This window comes from Panthera onca, chromosome B1 (genome assembly GCF_046562875.1).
Source record: "Panthera onca isolate mPanOnc1 chromosome B1, mPanOnc1 haplotype 2, whole genome shotgun sequence".
NCBI lineage: Eukaryota > Metazoa > Chordata > Mammalia > Carnivora > Felidae > Panthera > Panthera onca.
In genome coordinates this window covers 101658515-101677248 of record NC_138342.1, presented here as the reverse complement: position 1 = coordinate 101677248, position 18734 = coordinate 101658515, and the positions used below count along the sequence as shown (strand labels likewise).

The 18734-nt window shown below is 37.3% G+C and overlaps 1 protein-coding gene and 1 long non-coding RNA gene across 7 annotated transcripts in view; one reads left to right on the top strand and one right to left on the bottom strand.

The window, feature by feature from the left end:
• PRDM5 (PR/SET domain 5) overlaps positions 1 to 18734 on the top strand; it is a 208299-nt gene that overhangs the window by 137918 nt on the left and 51647 nt on the right. The window lies entirely within an intron of this gene.
• Positions 10523 to 18468, bottom strand: LOC132692143 (uncharacterized). Of its 2 annotated transcripts, XR_009616202.3 has the most exons (4): positions 18141 to 18468; positions 17023 to 17097; positions 11617 to 11786; positions 10523 to 10732 (listed from the first exon to the last, which is right to left on the bottom strand). It is a non-coding gene; the product is annotated as an uncharacterized LOC132692143 (long non-coding RNA). The 2 variants fall into 2 exon arrangements; XR_009616203.3 differs by lacking the exon at positions 10523 to 10732 and having other exon boundaries at positions 11613 to 11786; positions 18141 to 18452.

The following is an 18734-nucleotide window of genomic DNA, read 5'->3' as shown; positions in this document are numbered from 1 at the left end:
AAATGTAGAGGGGCATACATCTTTTTGAGTTAGTGTTTTCGTTTTCTTTGGGTAAATACCAGGAAGTGGAATTACTGCATTGTATGGTACTTGTATTTTTAATTTTTTGAGGAACCTCCATATGGTTTTCCAGAGTGGCTTCCTCAATTTACATTTTCACCAACAGTGTATCAGGGCCCCCCTTTGTCCACATTCTCACCACTATTTGTTATTTCTAGTTTTTTTTTGTTACTAGCCATTCTTAATGATGTGAGATATTATCTCTTTGTGTTTTTGATTTGCATTTCCCTAATGCTTAATGATGTTCAGCATCTAGTCATGTTGTTGGCCATCTGTATGTCTTCTTTGGAAAAGTGTCTATTCAGATCCTCTGCACATTTCTTTTAGTGGATTATTTATTCTTTGGGTCTTAGTTGTATGAGTTCTTTATATTTTGAATATCAGTCCCTTACTGAATATATCATTTGCAAATATCTTTAAACAATTAAATATTCTTGAAAGAACCTTGTCTGGATTTTCTCTCTCAAGTAGAGAAGTACTTGAAAAGACTTGAAAAAAATACTCTTAATATTGATAGCCAGACTATTGTACATGAATCTTAATGGTTTTCAGTAGCTAGACCGTATGTGGTAAACTATTTAGCTAGATTACATTGCTGAAGATTCCTATTCAAGAACCATAGTATTTGACTTTATCAGTGTATTCCCAGCACCTGGTGCAGTGTCTATCACAGTAACTGTCTTGCGGATGAGGAAATGTTAGTTTACATAGGCTAAAGAATCAATAGTACAATTATTATACATAGGTGGAGGAAAGAATATCAGTGGAACATAATTTCTTATTCTGGAAATTATTTGGCTAAAGCTAAAACACAGAATATCAAAGTAATATTTGTTATCTTAGAGTACCCTCTTTTTTTATTTTTAATTTTTTTTAATGTTTATTTATTTTTGACAGAGACAGAGACAGAATGCGAGTGGGTTAGGGGCAGAAAGAGAGGGAGACACAGAAGCAGAAGCAGGCTCCAGACTCTGAGCTGTCAGCACAGAGCCCAACGCGGGGCTCGAACTCACGAGCTGTGAGATCATGACCTGAGCCAAAGTTGGACGCTCAACTGACTGAGCCACCCAGGCGCCCCTAGAGTACCCTCTTAAATACTATTAAATGAAACCATAACCAAGAACATATCAAACAGTATACATAATGCTATGAATAATGGGTGCCCTAAAGAAAGGAGGTCTTCTTGCTTAGAAGAATCTAGGGAAAGTGAAGTTTTGGGGACAAACCAGAAGCAGAGAACAACAAAAAGAAAAGAAGAGAGAAGCAAAAGACAGGAGCAGAGAATCACACTGAAGGCAGGTGGACTTAAAATTATGCCAGAGGCTTAGCACCATGTCCTGATTGTACAGAAAAAGCAAGTGATTGATATAATTTCGTATAATTTTCTCCTTTTCTTAGGTTTCCTTCTTACAGGATATCATGAGAATTTTATGTTCAGTAGCTTTTCCTTTCCTGTCAAGTTTTTCAAGATCCTAAATCATTGAATATGCTGAAGCTTTAATAATTTATAAACATAATCTTGATTGACTATTGATAAGGAGCTAATTTACTATCATGTTGTCTGGCATAAATAATCATGGGATTTTCTTAATGTATTACCTTTGGAAAAATGCATTTTCAATGGGAAAAAACGTGTTTAGGTCCCTCTGTTTCTGATTAACCTGGCCTTTCTTTTTAATAAATGTTTAATGGAGAACTTGGTTGGAAAAATTATTTTTGGTGGTGTTTTGAATTCTGAACTATTAGTGTTTCATTAATTTCTTTCTTGAAATTAAACCATATGGGCTCCAAGATAACCTTTCAAAATTTAATATACCTTTATCAAAACTTGTCCTTGGCTTTTTAAATTATTATCATCTTCCTTGTTGGGCATACACCCAAAGTATGCTTGATTTCTAAGTCTAAAAAAGAGATTATAGGCAGTAAATTTTGTTAAAAAAAAAGAATATTGTCCCATTCCTTAAAGAGCTGTTGATAGTAGCAAAATAAATGGAAATAGAGCCTTCATATCCAACATTGAAGAGATTGGTTAAATAAATTATGATACATCTATAAATTGGAATATTCTGTAAGGAATAAAAAAAATATTACATATTATATTATTTGTTAACATGAACAAAATAAGCAATATAAGTTACAAAACCAAAATGATGTATTTTTGTAAGGATGAAACATTTCTATATAAAGGTACTAGAGTTAAATACTAAATTATTAGCTGTGGTTATTTCTTTCTGTTGCACACATGGACAGTTTGAATTTTCTTCATGATTTTCTGTGTTTTCTAATTTTTATATACTAAGCTTCTTATATAATAAAATATTTAAAGTATATTAACATTATGATTATGCAGGTAACAACTATTATTAGATTTATGCTAAATTATTAAGGTGTGACAGGTTTCTGCATCTTATTCTCAAAAGGGCCAGCAAAAAGTGTAAAAACTGTATGTTTTAAAAGGAAAAAATGAGAAAGCAAATATGGTGACATGAAAACCTAAGTGAGGGCTATAGTGCCTACTATACGATTTTTCCATTTTCCTCATGTTTCAAAATGTTCATAGTTAAACGTGGGAGTGTCTTATTCCAATGAGAACAACTGAGTGGATACAGATGGCGGCTCAGAACATCCAGCTTCATAGCTTACATCTTGTTCACATCTCCCTCAGAGCCTAGTTCCTTCAACAGGAAGACTTCTAGTCTTTAAATATAAACAGACTTTCTGTTGTTTTGTTTTGTTGCTTATAGTAGTGCTGCTCAGAGAAAACTCAGATTCTTCTGAAAAAGAAGAGTTTTATCACTTCAGGCCTAATCATCTTGAAAAAGGAATTCCATGAAATTTGCTATTGGCATACAGGGCTTTTAGAAGTTTTAAAAAACAATACAGTGGAAAATATATGTATTCTTTCCCAAAGAAGGCTTAAAGAGATGGTGAGGCTTACCCAGTTATTGTAGTGGTTTCCCCTTGCTTTGTGCAAAGTGACTGCCCCTTATTTCATGGAACTCATCAACTACCAGTTCTTTTCCCATTTGACATCCCGGGCTCCCTTATTGGGCTTCGTTTGCTTTCCAGTGAAATGTAACTTTCTCTGTGATATATTACCTGACCATCCCCTACCCTTCAAGATAGGTTGGCATGCTCTATCTTATACTGCTCTCAACACTGCGTGCTTCCAAATACTCCTACTTCTTCAGCCATCTGTAGATTCTCTGTTCCCTTAGAGCTGTGCTCATATCTGATAACTTATTTGTTTACTATTCAAAGAACTGCCTGGCATAGAGAAAGAACTTAGTGAATGCCTCTTGAATAAAGGAATCTACAAATAGATTGCAGCTCCTGTGGGATAGTGGAAAGCATGTTGGCTTCATGTTGAAAAATCCTGGATTTGAATCTAAATTTAACTGACTATAAAATCACTTTTTCATAAAATAACATAAAAATTGTGGCAGTCACCTCAGGAAATGCTAGAATCAAAGAATTAATCGCTAAATTCCCTAATCTATTAGCCAGTCCCACCTCAATATAAAGTTGGGCCCTTTGCTCTCCTTTCCATTCTTTACCTCATGGCTTCATCATGTAATTGGTTGGAAACAATTGTACAACAAATAATAGTTAACAACATAGTTTAAGATTTAGCTCACCAATATATAAAAAATTACAGTGCTTAAATGAAGAAATAAAGAACCATATTTGGCCAACCAACACTAAAAACTTACTATGACTCCTTTTAACTTGGAATTGCCTAGTTTTAAAAATTCTTGTTAGAAAAGGTAAAGGAAATTGGTCCTGACAAATGCCCTATCCATTTTGTTTGACAAGGTTCACTCTACAGGAACTGGAATCATGACAAACAATTGTGTAGTATATTATAGTCTGTTGCTCTTTGTAGCCTCTCATCTAGTGGAGATTTGGGGTTCTCATTGTTTACTATGTGCATTTTTAAATGTTTATTTATTTTTGAAAGAGAGAGACCAGAGTGCAAGTGGAGGAAAGGCAAAGAGAGAGGGAGAGAGAGAATCCCAAGTGGGTTCTGAGCTGTCAGCCCAAAGCCTGACACAGGACTTGAACCCACAAACTGTGAGATCATGACCTGAGGCGAAGTCGGATGCTCAGGTGACTGAGCCACCCTGGCACCCCCATTATTTACTATATATAAATGTCTTTTTTCAATTATGATATTATCCTTACCTTGAATATTTGTTCCATGACTAGATTCTGAACTAAAGGTTAGGGCCAGATCAGGCTCAGGTTTTTAATCAAGTTTATTGAAGGAGAGAAGCTCTTTCAAATATTATCTGAGTTAATCCTTCCATGGCTAGTGTCCTGGGTTTCTAAGACCATTCTTACTTTCTAGATGAGGCAAAGATTCAGAGAAGCAAATGACCTATCCAGTCAAGGTAGTAAGATCCAAATCTTATGACTTTAAGTTCTATTTTATTTTGGTGTTATCTCTTCTTTTTTACTACAAAAGCTACATGGCTGCTACCCAGTTATTATAATTACACAAGAATTACACAAATTCATTAAGTTCTCCAGTAAAAAAGATGAGGAATGAAATTCTACAAGTCACATATTATTTTAATAGTATGAAAGTTTTATCCTTTATAATAATTTTTTAAATGTTTATTTTTGAGAGAGCACACACTTGCAGGGGGAGGGGCAGAGAGAGAAGGAGAGAGAATATCATATAGGCTAGACTCTGCATCCGCACTGTCAGTGCAGAGACCTGCCCTGGGCTCCAGCTTACCAACTGTGAGATCATGACCTGAGCCGAAATTAAGAGTCAGATGCCTAACTGACTGAACCACCCAGGCTCACCTGAGAGTTTTATCTTTTAGAGTCAAATAGAAGGTGTGTGTGTGTGTGTGTGTGTGTGTGTGTGTGTGTGCGCGCGCGTGCGCGCGCGCACGGGCATTTAGCATTCATATGCATCTGTTCATTTTCTCCTGAGTCACCTTTATGACAGGCAATAACATAGAAAATGATGATTAAATTTATTTTCCCAGATTTTTTTTTTTTTGCCTTTATTATTTTAGAGCAGTTTTAGGTTCACAATGAAATGAAGGGAAGGTATAGAGATTTCCCCATCTGTTCCCTCCCCCCGCCCCCCACATATATACCTTCTCCTGTTATCAACATCCACAACCAGAGTGGTATGTGTGTAACAACTGATGAACCTACATTGACACATCATAATCACCCAAAGTCTGTAGCTCCCATTAGGATTCACTCTTGGTGTTGTGCATTCTTTGGGTTTGGACACATGTATAATGATATGAGTTCATCAGTATGCTGTCCAACAGCATATTGCATAAAATATCCTATTTTAAGGCACTTGCACTACCTTAAAATCCTCTGTGCTTTACCTCTTTATCCCCCAACCCTTGATGACTGGCAACCACTGATCTTTTTTCCTGTCTCCATAGTTTTGTTTTCTGGAAAAATACTTGACATATACATAGTTTGACATTTTTCAGAATGCCATGTAGTTGAACAGATTACTTTTTTATCTCTAGGAAATGATTATTAATTGATAGTTGGGCCTTTTAGTGAAATGGATGTACAATAAGATTTTTATAGAGCTAATAGTCTTTATTTTTTCCCCATTATGTTGAAGGAGTCAATTTCATTTTTTTTGTAATATTGAAACTGTCCACCAATATTTGGGGAAACCAAATCTCCTTTTTTATAACATCAAATAACATTAAGTTTTATGAAGGAAAACAGGACTCCTCTGTTTGTGTTTCTTCCTTCCAGTTTCCCATCATTTCATCATTTCCTATCAGTATAGTGACAGTGTTGCTTTGTGTAATATTAAAGGCAGTTTCCTTCATATTAATTTTCTTAGAACAGGTCTTATTTTATTTGTCCATGATTAATGGGGTCATTCCGTAAGACAATGATAACTTAGCTATTAGATTACTACCTGTTAGTTCCAGGAGGAGTCTTAGTGTTTATGTCACTGTTTTAATTTTAGTCAACAGTGCTTAAAAAAACATTTAAAAACTCCCCTTATTCACATTTTGATTGATATTATCCTTTACTATCTTAAATAGCCAACCAGTCGTGTCCTTGCTTCACTTTGTTTTCCCTCCCCTCTCTTCTCCTCTACCCATTACCACCATTCTGTATTGCATGGATGAAGTCTGACAAAACTTCGTGTTTTTTTTTCCCATTAACTTTGAAAATGTTATTTTTACAAACCTTGTATCCACCTTGTAAAGTCCATTCATCCTTCATAATTAGGTGATTAGAAAACGATCATACATGGCAGGTGTGTACAAGGCAGTTGCTTTTATACAGATTCGAAGGGACACATGCACCCCAATATTTATAGTAACATTATCAACAATAGCCAAATTATGGAAAGAGCCCAAATGTCCATTGACTGATGAATGGATAAAGAAGATGTGGTATACACACATACACATACACACATGTACACACACACAATGGAATATTACTCAGCCATCAAAAAGAATGAATGAAATCTTGTCATTTGCAATGTGGATGGAACTAGGGTGTATTAGGCTAAGTGAAATAAGTCAGTCAGAGAAAGATAAATATATGATTTCATTCGTATGTGGAATGTAAGAAACAAAACAAATGAACATAGAGGAAGGAAGGAAAAATAAGATGAAAAGAGAGAGGGAGGCAAACCATAAGAGACTCTTAAATAGAGAGAAGAGGGTTGCTGAAGGAGGTATTGAGTGGGGGGATGGACTAAATGGGTGATGGGCATTAAGGAGGGCACTTGTTGGGATGAACATTGGGTGTTATATGTAAGTGATGAATCACCACATTCTATTCCTGAAATCATTACACTATATGTTAACTAACTTGGATTTCAATAAAATTTAAAAATTTTAAAAATAATAAAAACATAAAGTATAATAGTCTTCACTTTTAGAATAGAAGTGAATTTCATAAATTTTCTAGTTTAAGCCTCTTAATTGAACCCATGCCCTGCAAAATTCAGTGATTTGCTAAGGTTATGCTACTGTTGTTCCTCTGGAGCTAAAGGCTTAAACTTTTTTCAGTGTACACGTTGCTGGTATTTTTAGTTCTTATTCTAATTTTTACTGTTACTCTTGAACTAACTATAGAATTACATACATTCCTTCCATAATGTTTGGTGATCGTTGATATATCAACCAGTTGAGGATGATAGTCTCAATTTAGAAGCTTGAGGGTCTGTCGTTTGTTACTTAATTCCAGTTATGGAGAAACTTTCTCACCATAAAGTCAGCTGTCTCTACTTCCTTGTTATTTAATACCTCGATCATATCTTATATCTGGATCCTGGAGTCAGATGACAGGCACTCACTCCATTTTATTTATTTCCTCCCAGTGTGAGCTTTACAGTAAGTTGCTTAACCTCTTCAAAGCTTAGTTTCCTCATCTAAAGAACAAGGAGAAGCATAGTGCTCACTTCATAGCATTGCTTTGAGGAACAAGTGAAGGTCTACGTCAGGATCCTCGCACCGCGCCTAGCCCAGTGCGCGCAGGCAGTAGTGTGAGCTGCCGCCGCCACGGTTGCTGTGTGCTTTGTCTTGGGTATTCCTGCCTGAATTTAACCAGTTACGCCACCTCCCTTGATATACGGCCCGCCCCTCTGTTCCCAGTGTCATCATCATCATCTTTTTATAACCTTTAGCAGCAGAATATAGATCATCTGTACAACATAGAGGAGGGTTTGCTGTCAAACAGGGATGCCTTGGGGTGAGTGAGGGTGCATGTACTGTGTGTCGCCGTCACCATCAGTGAAGGTGAATGTTTAGGTCTGTGCCTGGCAGGCAGCTCTGTAATTTATCATCCCGTTTCCTAAGCTACAGAGACAGGGATGGCACTCTGCGGGTCAGCCGAAATAGTGGAGCACATTCTCCTGTTGGTTTATAGCTTCTTAGGGTCAGTGAGAGCTGGGGTCAATTCTGCAAGGGAATCCATGGACTGTGACATGAATTCCATCAGTTGTTCATAAATTATGAAAGAAATTCTAGGAACTGCTTTTGGGGTTTTAAAGCTCTGGGCCAGAAGGTTAATTACTTGCCTACAGTTCCAACCAACTTTTTGTGTTAATAGATACCGGCTGTGTTGGCCCTTCTGTTTAGGCTTGCTTCCACATTGTCATTTGAATGTAGTAATAAATCACTGTCTTAGGAAACAGTTAATTTTTTTAGTAAATACCTGTGATCAGCTTAGAAATAAAGGATCAGTATATCATAATTTGATTATGCTTGGATTTTAGCCGCTGTTTTCTCATTCTTTTTCTTTTCTTTTTTTTTTTTTTTTAACTTTTCAGAAACACATCTATTCTCTTTTTATTTTTTTTTTAGTTTTTTTTTAACGTTTATTTATTTTTGAGACAGAGAGAGACAGAGCATGAACAGGGGAGGGGCAGAGAGAGAGGGAGACACAGAATCTGAAACGGGCTCCAGGCTCTGAGCTGTCAGCACAGAGCCCGACACGGGGCTCGAACTCACGGATCATGAGATCGTGACCTGAGCCCAAGTCGGCCGCTTAACCGACTGAGCCACCCAGGCGCCCCTCATTCTTTTTCTAAAGGAATTCATTTATTCTTTTTAGAATATTCAAAGTTATAAAAAAGTAGCTATAAATGATTATAAACTGTATTAAGACAATATGATAATTATGAGTAAATAAAAATAGGTGATTAGCAAAGTAATTATAAACACAGATGAACATTAAAGGCATGTTTTCTACATTTTACAAGAATTAGATTACCTTCTATGTTGAGAGGAAGCTTATTTTGCTATGTTTATTTTCTAGGTGGTTAATTACTAATATTAGGCCAAATTGAGTGTCCTCTTACCTGCAGATAATCTAAGAGTTAACAGAACAGCTGAGTGTGGAATCTGCATACAAATAAATGATATTCTGAGTATCACAATTCCAGAGCCTTACATTTTCCTTAAGAAGTCATTCCTGGGTAAAGTCTTAAACTACATGACTTTTGTTTTCTCTGCGTTATTTTGACACTTCAGATCGTTTTTGAATACTGACCACATCAGTCGAATGTTAATATTTTTTCCCTATTTTTTACTCTTTCTGTACTTCACTCCTCCCACTTGATTTTTGAGTTAGTGATAAGCATATATAACAGCTTAAAAGAAAGGGAGAAATACTCATTTTCATTTTCATTGGTAGTATTATAACCTTTTTTAAAATTTTTTTCAAACATTTCAAAGGCCCTAGTTTCTAATGCAAAAACTATAGTGCTTATGTCGGGATTTGTCATCGGGTGGATATGAGGCACAGAGGGAAGAATGAGGGCGTAACACTGGTCTTGGAATGTGGCATCATGAACAGTCATCAACTGGATTAGTAATGTAGTCACAATGACTCCAAAAATAGGGATGATTTGAAATGTACCACTGTTGAGGCACCTTGGTGGCCCAGTCAGTTAAACATCTGCCTTTTTTTTTTTTTTTTAATTTTTTTTGAGAGACACAGAGACAGAGTGTGAGTGGGGGAGAGACAGCGAGAGAGGGAGACACAGAATCTAAAGCAGTTTCTAGGCTCCCAGCTGTCAGCACAGAGACCGACGCTGGGCTCAAACCACAAACCTTGAGAACATGACCTGAGCCAAAGTCGGACGTCTAACCGACTGAGCCACCCAGGCGCCCCAAGTGTCTGACTCTTTCAGCTCAGGTCATGATCTCACAGTTCATATGTTCGAGCCCCGTGTTGGGCTCTGTGCTAGCACAGAGCCTGCTTGGGATCCTCTGTCCCTCTCTCTCTGCCCCTCCCCTGCTCATGCTGTCTCTTTCTCTCTCAATACGTAAATAAGTAAACTTTTTAAAATGTACCATTGTTTGGTACCTCTCTTTTTATCATCTCTTCCATTTTTTTTGGTATACTTGGATCTTTTGATTGTATTATTTGATATAATGGAAGTGACCCAGACAACAGTTTTCATCAACTGTATCTCAACAGCTTTATCTGTTAGTACATTTCTACATAATATGAATAGCGACCTGTATCCAATTTGGGGCACCGACATTTTCCTTTAGTTTAGGAAAACTATAAGAGATTTGTTTCCTCTGATATACACTTTCTTCTACCATTGCTACCACTTTCTCCCCCGAGAACAGCTTCTCTGTGTGTTGTTTTCCTGCAACTCCGAAGTGTGCCTTGGGGCTGGGGAAGGTTTTATTCCTTTTCTGGTTTGGGGGTAAGGAGAATCATTTTCACAGTTTCTTGCTGCTCAGAGTTATATACTCTTGATTCTTGCTCACTGGCACTGTTAGTAGGTAGACCCTCTGTGTGCAGGCTCCTGAGGTTTGACTACTTCATCACTCCAGGACCTCTGTTCACAAACTATGCTCATAAATACTGGGCTAAATAACGTTTCCGGTGGAGATTCCTAAATATGGGAAACTGCTGGGTGAAATTCTTAGTTTTCCCAACGAAGTCTGACTCCCTACGAACAAAACCAAATCAGTAATTACCTTCCCTTTGTCTACTTACCTGCCTTAAAGTGTCCCTTCATACAGTAGTTGGGAGAACTCGTGTAGGAATTGTTCTTTCTTGGTCAGAGTTTTTAAAACTTTGCCCGTGTCTGGATTGTTCAGATGTTTCTCCTGTTTGTGCGACATTTGCCTTTGCTTCTGTCGGCGCTCACGTGAAGGACTTTGTGAAGGTGTCGCGCTTCCTTCAGACAAATCACATGTGATCATGTCATGTATACACCTGGTTGGCTGAAGTCAGAGCATCTTCACTAGGGAGTCTTTTACTTTCTTTTCCTAGCTACATCTTCATGAACTCTTGTCTTTTTTTTATTCTGCCTCTCATGTTCTATTTTGTTTGCATCTGTAAAACGCAGTTTTTATATTGCCTTCAACCCATAAATAGTTGTGGCTTTTTATTTGAGATTAGAAAATTAGTGAGCACATGGCTCTCCTATTTTTCTGTTCCTCTATGAACCTCACCTCATTTGATTTGGCATCTCTTTAGAAATGAGGGATGGACACTGTAACTATACTCAGGAAAAGAATGCATCTTTTGCTTTTTCTTAGCTCCATTCATAGAAATTGCATTAAAAAATTGGTTTGTTTTGATTCAGATGGAAAAAGTTTTGAATTTTGATTCATTCAGTTAATGAATGTTTCCTCATTCATTAATTTTGATTTTTATATTTTATTGCCTTTCTAATAGTAACTATTAGAAGTTACTAATTTCTTCTAATTAGCAAATTAGAAGAAATTTCCTTCTAATAGTAAACTGTTCAAACTTTTAAAAGTTGAAATACAAGGTGCGTGGATGGCTCCGTTGGTTAAGCCTTTGACTTTGGCTCAGGTCATGATCTTGCGGTTTGTGAGTTTGAGCCCACATCAGGCTCTGTGCTGACAGCTCGGAGCCTGGAGCCTGCTTAAGATTCTGTGTCTCCCTCTCTCTCTCTGCCCTTCCCCTGCTTGCTCTCTCTCTCTCTCTCTCTTTCTCAAAAATAAACAAACATTAAAAAAAAAAAAAACCCACAGTGCTCTCTCTGGTTGGGAATAAATATTCCAAAAAGAAAATAAATAAAAGTTGAATTACTCAAGGAGAAGATGTCAAGTTCAGATTTTTGATGTCTTTCTTTCAGAGAGGGTGTCCTTGGGCTTAACTTCTTCAGATCAAGTGAGATTTTGGGATCTGATTAATAGGAGCATTCCAAGCGTAACAACGTGGGGTTCAGTGAGGTCAGTGGGGTTTCATGGCTCTTTCTGCTGCAGGAAAAAAAAAAAAAAGAAGTATTTCAATTAATAGAAAAGTGCCAAGAATGAACTTCAGTTACTCCCATCTGTCAGGGTAACATTTCACTTCTCTCTGTGGTGTACTTTTAGTTTATTAGATGCTCCATAAATTGAGGGGGTTGGAATGGTGGAATTGGAAAAGTGATTGGGTGGTGCTTGTGCAATTACATTTTTTATTTAATTTTTATTTAGAATGAGTCACTTTGATGTCTTATAACAATGCCCTTAGTCCACAAAAGCAAAACAAGATAGTCTCATGATATTTGTGGAAAACAAATTTAAAGCTCTAAAGAATTCCCATATAGAACTTATATTTTGAAGCTCAACCACATGGAATCATCTTAGAGTATTTTTCATGAACATACACTTTTAAGTTTTGCTTTTTCAGTTGAAATTTTCCCTCTCCAAAATTGATTGTTTGTTGGAAAACTCAAAGTGAAAAGTAAAACTATGGCCCCCAAATCGTTGTGTTATTTAATCCAATTATTTAAACATTATTTCATTTGAATTCATTGAAAGTGGGAGTTTAACTTTATTTTATCTTAAATTATGTTATCTGTGTGTATTCATCTTTTCATCTCTTTAGAAACTTATGAGAGGTCTCTGAAGTCTCATAGGTTTTAATTATATTGACAAAATAAAAGTTAAAATTATTAAAATATTTTCAGAAAATAATCTTGTATTTTAATCAAAATCTCTTAAAATGAATGCATTATATATTAAGCTTTTCTGCTGCTTAAAATCTTCCACAGCATAGGGCTCATTGGCTTTACATTTCTGTTTTTAAATTGTGGTAAAATATACAGAACATGAAAGTTATCATTTTAACACTTTTTAATCTTCAAGGTTGGTCATGGTCATTATTGCTAAATGTGTTGCAGTGTGTTTAGTAGCCTGAAATAAAATTTGATTGCAGATCCCTTTTATAGAGTGGCCAAATTTATTTCTTAAATCCAGGGGCTAATTTGAGAATATCAAGGTTTCTAAGACGTTGGACTTTGAGGCTGGTTGTGGAACAATAGATGGATGGTCAGTGATGTTGTGGCTTTAGGGTCCTTTTGTCATGAAGATACATGCTAACCTGCACTACCTTCACACATTTGAGGATTCTGTTTTAATATTAATATGTTAATCCTTTGGTGAGGTCTAGAGTTCTGATGTCTTTAATTAAAATTACATTCCATACGGTAATGTCAATAAATTATAATCCTAATGGCATATATTAAACCAGAATCTGATTTTTCCTGTTTTTAGCTATTTTTACCAGAGGATGGTTGTGGTCATTGTGCATTTTCTTCTTCAAAGACTCAAGGTAACTTGTTTGAGGACTAGGCTAGACTCTGATAAGGTGCTCCATGTGGCATCCACCTGCCCCCTCTTGTTACCACTAGCTGCATCAAGAAGGCCCTCTCCGGGGTGCCTGGGTGGCTCAGTCAGTTGAGCGTCTGACTTCGGCTCAGGTCATGATCTTGCGGTCTGTAAGTTTGAGCCCCGCGTCAGGCTCTGTGCTGACAGCTCAGAGCCTGGAGCCTGCTTCAGATTCTGTGTCTCCCTCTCTCTCTGCCCCTCCCCTGCTCATGCTCTGCCTCTCTCTACCTCAAAAATAAATAAAACATTAAAAAAAAAAAAAAGAAGGCCCTCTCCAATTTTCTGCAGCTCTTTTCTGAACATTCTCTACCCTCCTCCCTGCACATTTCAAATACTTAAGCTATTTCAATCTTAGGTGGGCCAGCTATGAGAATTTGGAGGCACTTACTTCAAGTTCAGTAAGCTTAAATACTTCTTTTTTTTAATGTTTATTTACTTTGGAGAGAGAGAGACAGACAGACAGACAGACAGAACATGAGTGGGGGAGGGGCAGAGAGAGAGGCAGACACAGAATCCCAAGCAGCTCCAGGCTCTGAGCTGCCAGCACAGAGCCCGACATGGGGCTCGAACTTGCAAAATCATGACGAGCTGAAGCCCAGTGCCCAACCAACTGAGCCACCCAGGCCCCCCTTAAATAGTTCTAATTCAAATATGAAGAGTTAAAAAAATAGTGTGCTTCAATCATGTGAAATTGGCATCAAGGATTGGCATTGGCATTCATTCACTTCTTTTGCCTTTTGTAACAAAGTTGGCTCAGTCCTTCTCCCCATTCCCACAGAGGTCTTCTTAAAACCTATCTCTGTTTTTTGAAACCTATTTTCTTCATATAATTTATCAATATCTGAAATCATTTTGTTTTTTCTTTACTTTTTCTTGTCTTTTCAGTACACTAGTAAAATTGAAAAGGCAGTGACTTTGTGACTATTTACAATTGCATTCCCAAAGCCCAGGATAGTAACTAGAAGATGTTATGTGCTCAAGAAATATTTAATGCATGACTAAATTAGCTTCATTCAGTATCCACTTTGTGGCATTTTGAAAATCAACTTGAAATCAACCGTTTACAATTGCCACCATGCTTCTGTTTGTTCCTTGATATGTTTGAAGAAAACACAGGTGGATTTTAAGACTATAGTGTCAGAATATAATTTTAAGAAAGAAACAAATTAAAAGAATTTATCTATTTTCCTTAGTTAAGTGAAAAATATTTTGCCTTTATGTACATGTCAGTATTATTTGTGCTGCTGTGGTCATTAAATTTGGCTGTCGGTAGCTAAATCTCATAGATATTTTCCAGTATTGTATTTCCCTTCTGAATGTTGAAGGTGGTTCTCAGTATGCAGCTTAATATTACATTAGTATTTGCATTAACTTGGGACCTGCTTTGAGATATAACACACATTCCTGACTTGCCCTCTACTTTTTCCTGATGAGCTTTGATAACTAAAAGAATGCTTGAATTTACCAGCCAGAAAAATCTGGTTAATGTTAACTGCTATTGCAAGGAGCAGAGTTTTTGTCAATAACTTTAGAAACTCTAACCCTAATTAACACAAATACTAGCCACATTATGATACGTAATGGCATATGTAACGGCTCAGGCGGTTGAGCCTCCGACTTTGGCTCAGGTCATGATCCTGCAGTTCATGAGTTCAAGCCCCGCATCAGGCTCACTGCAGTCAGCCTGTCAGCGCAGAGCCCACTTCAGATCCTCTGTCGCTTTCTCTCTGTCCCTGTCCCCCACTTGAGCTCACCCAAAAATAAATAAATATTAAAAAAAGTTCTCTCTCTCTCTTTTTCCCTCTGCCCTCCTCCCCAGCTCACGTACACAGGCTTTCTCTCTCTCTCTCTCTCTCTCTCTCTCTCCCCTCTCTCTCTCTCTCTCTCTCTCAAATAAAAAAGAAAGATTTATATTCTCAGAGTTAACTCAAATTGAAGATTAGTTCCTGTTTACTCCAGAATAATCTAATGTGTAGATAAAAATATTTCCTAGAGACATATGCATCACAATAATTTGAAATAATGAAGGAAAGTATATGCATAATGTAAAAAAAACCAACTAAGAATAACAGCTTCCTTTAAAAATGAAAATTAGGCAAATGACTTTAATAGTTATTAGCATGTTCACTTGTACAGGTCACCTTCAGCTGCAGATTGTGTGAGACCACAGATGGCTTTGTCCTCAGAGTCGTAAGGGCTTGATTGCCTTAAAGATGCTCCAAACAAATGCATAGAGAGGGTAGCAGTTTAATGTAGAGTGTAAGCTGATTTGCAAATCACGCAGGCTAGATTTCAAATGAATTCTATTCATCAAAGCCATTTACCCAGTGACATCCTTTAAGATTAGAGTTCTGTTCTGGGATATTACAATGAATAAGTGGAATTGGACTTACCCAAATTTCCCAAACATATCAGCTCATTATCACTGGATCTCAGGGTTGGAGTAGGAACGGAGCAGAAATTCAGTCCTCTGGAGGTACCAGTTTCTCTTCTTCTGGGCAGTTTACATATGCCTCATGTGCAGCACAGAGAGACATCAGTAAAGATAGTAATTGCCAAAATTAGGCACCTCGTTGGCTCAGTTGGTTAAGCGTCCAACTTCAGCTCAGGTCATGATCTCATGGCTCATGAGTTCAAGCCCTATATTGGGCTCTGTGCTGACAGCACGGAGCCTGGAGCCTGCTTCGAATTTTGTGTCTCCTTGTCTTTCTGCCCTCCCCCGCTTTCTCTCTCTCTAAAAAATAAATAAACATTAAAAAAATGTTAATGGGCACCTGAGTGGCTCAGTTGGTTAAGTGTCAGAGTCTCAGTTTCAGCTCAGGTCATGACCTTGTGGTTTTGTGAGTTGAGCTCCACATCAGGCTCTGTACTGTCAGCGCAGAGCCTGTTTGGGATTCTCTCTCTCTCCTTCTGTCTCTGTCCCTCCCTTGCTCATGCTGTCTCTCAAAAAAAATAAACTAATTAAAAAACTATAAAAATTTGCTAACCTTATGAGTCCAGTGACTGTATTCGTTTGCTAGGACTGTTGTAACAAAGTACCACAAACTGAGTAGTTTAAACAATTTGTTGTTGCACAGTTCTGAAGGCTAGAAGTCTAAGATCAAGGTGTCATCAGGGCCAGCTCCCTCTGGCACTAAGAAAGGACCTGTTTGAGATCTTTCTCTTGGCTTCTGGTAGTTCTTTGTCTTGTGGCCACATCACTGGACTCTTCACAGGGAGTACTCCTTGTGTGTGTCTTTGCATGACCATCTTCTTGTATATTAGATTAGGGATCTACGCTACTCAAATAACATTTGCAAGGACACATTTTGAGGTAATGGGGGTTAAAACTTCAACATATGAATTGGAGGAGAGGCACAGTTCAATCTGTAATAGTTAACCATGTATTTTTATTGTCCTAATTGGGACACTGGTGAAAGTGAAGGGAGTAGTGTTAATCATTAATCTGGGATAAGCAGCAAAGACTGAAATTGCCTTAGGCAAACCTGAATACATGGTCACTGTCCCTATGAGATAGATACAATTTATCCCATTTTTCAGAGGTTCAGTGAGGTTGAATAACCTCCCCAGAGTTATATAGAAAGAGGACAAGTATTATTCAAATTCAGGACAATCAGATTCTAAAAAAAGGAGAAAATCTATCCTTCTAACAGAAGTTAACATTTTCATGTCTATAGAGGAAATTTCTATATTATGACTCTAGGTAATGTAAAGAATGGATTTGTTTTGCTCCATTCTCTAGAATTTCTTTATCTCTTTTTTTGCTTAATCAATTTTAGCTATTAAGAAAAAAAATAGTAATGTGGTATGTTACATTAGGCTTAATTAACATTTAATTTACCTGATGACTACAAGTCTTTGATTTTTGTTTGCTGGATATTCTGTTGGTATTTGGAGAGTGAGAAGACACCTAAAGCTAAACAAAGAGAATACCATGAATATTAAATTATCTTAGGCTTGTGAGAAGAATTTTGAAATGACTTTTTGAAAGTGTAAACCACTTACTGTTTTTATCATGCTTTATTTGTAATCTAGATTTGATTTGTTGGTTGATTTGTTAACAAATAAGAAACATTTTAGCATTCTTCATTACCTATTACTAAAGTAAAACAGACTTTGAAAAATCTAAAAGACTGCTTTGCTTTTTATACTTTATAAGAAGGAAATTAAAAAAATTATCTGGAATTCTATGATGCAGGAGTTAACCACTGTCAGCATTAGCATTTTGCTGTGTTATTCTGTATTCTTCAGTTCTTTTTTTGCAAGGGGGGGAGGGGTATGCATGGTAAAGGTTAAATGGTCAAGAAATCAATAAATGGCAGTTGTAGCTACTACTCCTTCCACTACTGCTGATGCTGTTACTACTGCTACTATTATTAATTCATTTTCATTTTTTTCATCATCATCCAGGAGAAGCATTACAGAAATATCAGAGAAGTACAATCAGTATGACTTAGGTACTGGATATAGGGAACAGTGAATAAAAGGAAGTACGTTGGAGGGCTAAGCTTCCAATTTGGTAACTGGATGAGTGTGGTGTCACTAATCAGGGCAGGAGATGCAGAGCACATAGGATTAGAAGTTGAAGACATGAATTCAGAATGCCAAATTGGAGTTATTTGTGGGGTATCCAAATAAAGATACCTGGTTGATGTATGACTCTCTCAAGACTGGGGCTCCACAGAGAGATCTGAATTAAGATAAAAACGTGTTATAAGTTCAGTGTTAAAATAAGATTCTATTTTCATAGTTTTTCAAATAAATTGGACTCTATGCCTTTATTCTTCTGACAGTGAAGAGCCACACCTTCCTAGGGGTCATGATTATAATGTCAAAAATTCCAGGTCCGCTTCCCTAGTGCAAAGGTTGATTTTTGTCTCACAAAAGAAGTTGAAAAGTCTGGATAGTTCTTTAAAGAGTACTGTTTCTGTTTGTACGGCCATTGTTACTTTTATTTACCTTTTTTTTTTCCATTTTGGGAGGTTGCCATCATGTTAGAGTGCCCAATTCAAAGGGAGAGTCCTGGGTGCTCCTTCCCGGTGGGAGGCTGGGAAAACGAGGCTTCACTGGGGGCTCTGCTACATTCACGTCTACGTGATGTTACTGCTGAAAACACACAGTACTTAGGCGGAGCAAGGCCCCGTGTGTCACAGGGGCCTTGCAACTCAACGTTGTCGCTGCCATCTCATGAAGCAGTGTCAGACACAATGGGAAGGTCAGAAAGACTGTGATGAAAAGTGACCATTGGAGCAACAGGGAGTTCATTGTTGACCTCACAGGGGAGTTTGCTGGAATAATGTGAGTGATACCCAGATTGAACAAGAGTGAGACTCAAATGGGACATGAGCAAGTAAAGGACTAACATATGCTGCTTATGAAAGGAAAGACCTGTCTCTGAGGGAAAGGGAAGACATGGAAGTTTTACACATGCTGAAGGCAAACATTTTAGTGTGTCCTTCTTTGATTGCAGGGTCTGGCATCCTGCCATGTAAGTGCATTGTTAAATGAGAGAATAAAGAATAAATAGTGATTCTGAGTTACTGTTCTTTCTAA